A 1,753-nucleotide genomic window follows, 5' to 3' on the forward strand; every position below is an offset into this window, starting at 1 on the left:
AATATGACAAGTCTATTTGTAAAGCTTTTGCCAAGAAAAAATTTTGAGCAAATGACTCACAAATTCGGACTCTGTCACCTTAATGATGTAAGTTTACATGAGGGGGAGAAATAGAATATGTGATGAACAATATTGTATTAAAGAATACAGAATGTTGTACTCTTTTTCCTTCACTAGGTTTTTTATCCCAAAGGGTTTTTTCTAATAAGGTTTGAACTAGGCACATTTTTTATCAATGGACACTCAAGGGGGAGTGTTATGAATTAATGATTGTCCATTGATTTGATACATTTACTCATATGATTCATTAGTCTTTATGGTAAATATTTGTATTAACTAAGTTGATTTGTTTCCTTTATGGATTACATATTGTATCTATAAATAGGGCTCTTCCTATCAATAATAATACACAAATGAGGTGCTCCCTATTCTATATTCTCTATTATTTCTTCTCTTCTCTATTATCTATTATTCTCTCTATTATTCACTTTATTTCATAACATTACTAAAATAGTTATTATTATAAATACAAAATATACTAAATGTAGGGTAGATTTAGGTCTAATTTATGGGTCCACCGACTTTAAATCGGTTTTTGGACTCTTATTTGTCTTAAAATTAAAAAGTAAAATAATGGGTTATTATTCTAGTGTAGGAAAATGTTATTTTTTCATTAAATGAAACAAATATATTTTAAATTGTATAAGTGTTTCTTAATTTATATTTAACATTTCATAAAAATGTAAAAATAAAAAAATAAATAAGAGAACAAAGGTTTCTGAAGAAATAAAGAAGGAGAAATAGGCAGAACTCATTTATTTGTGTATTACAGTCACATAATATTATTTATAACAACCTTATTTTTATGCATTGTTTAAAAACTTGACATGACAATTTTGTAAGCAAGAGTTCATAGCAGCTGTCGGAACAACATGATCACCTAATACACAAAAGTAAGTTATTAAAAAGATGTAAACATATAACAAAATTGAATCATAAATAATACATATAAAAGATTAAAATAGAGAATAATGTTGTAAGAAAGTGAATACCTATATTAGATTTGGTCACACTACAACTATTAATGCATTCACCGTAAACATTGAGAGGAGGATCATGATCACGGTGACATTTATTCATGCAATCAGCATAACATCGTGGATCTAACCATATTAAACATTGAAAGTAACATTTTACACCACATTTTTTTGCATCTGTGCAACCCAACACAATCATCATTATAATCACAACTCCAATATTATGCATCTTACTATTTGTCTTCACTTTTCTTTCCATCTCTAAAACCTATCCAAGAATTGTGTGTATGTTATTTCCAAGAAGGAAAACAATTTATAAATGAAACATACAATCGAAAGAATTTAACTATTCTCTGATCAATGGTATCATATCAATCAAATTAAATTAGTAACTCCCAACTTTATATAAAGTAAAACTAATAACTCCAAAATTTATGATATAACATAATGTCTCATTAATGATCAATTTTAGTAATAAAAGTTCTTAATCGCTATAGTGACCAATTTAGACATAAATTTGCAAAATAAAAGATTATTGGTTACTAAATTACTCAAATGAATAAAAAAAATTATAATTGGTATTAATTGGTTTCTAAAATTTAACTAGGATGTTTTAACTACCAAAGGAAATTGGTCATTGAACATTAGTCGTCAATGTTTTTGCTACTAAAGGAATTAGTTTCTTAATTAATCTTTGATTAATTAATGACTAATTT

General features: G+C 26.2%; 1 long non-coding RNA gene across 1 annotated transcript; it reads right to left on the bottom strand.

Annotated features, from left to right (window-relative positions):
* Positions 1 to 791: 791 nt before the first annotated feature.
* LOC114193080 lies at positions 792 to 1,397 on the bottom strand. The gene is made up of 2 exons (XR_003606221.1): positions 1,053 to 1,397; positions 792 to 940 (listed from the first exon to the last, which is right to left on the bottom strand). It is a non-coding gene; the product is annotated as an uncharacterized LOC114193080 (long non-coding RNA).
* Positions 1,398 to 1,753: the final 356 nt, after the last annotated feature.

This window comes from Vigna unguiculata, chromosome 8, assembly GCF_004118075.2.
Source record: "Vigna unguiculata cultivar IT97K-499-35 chromosome 8, ASM411807v1, whole genome shotgun sequence".
Classification (NCBI taxonomy): domain Eukaryota; kingdom Viridiplantae; phylum Streptophyta; class Magnoliopsida; order Fabales; family Fabaceae; genus Vigna; species Vigna unguiculata.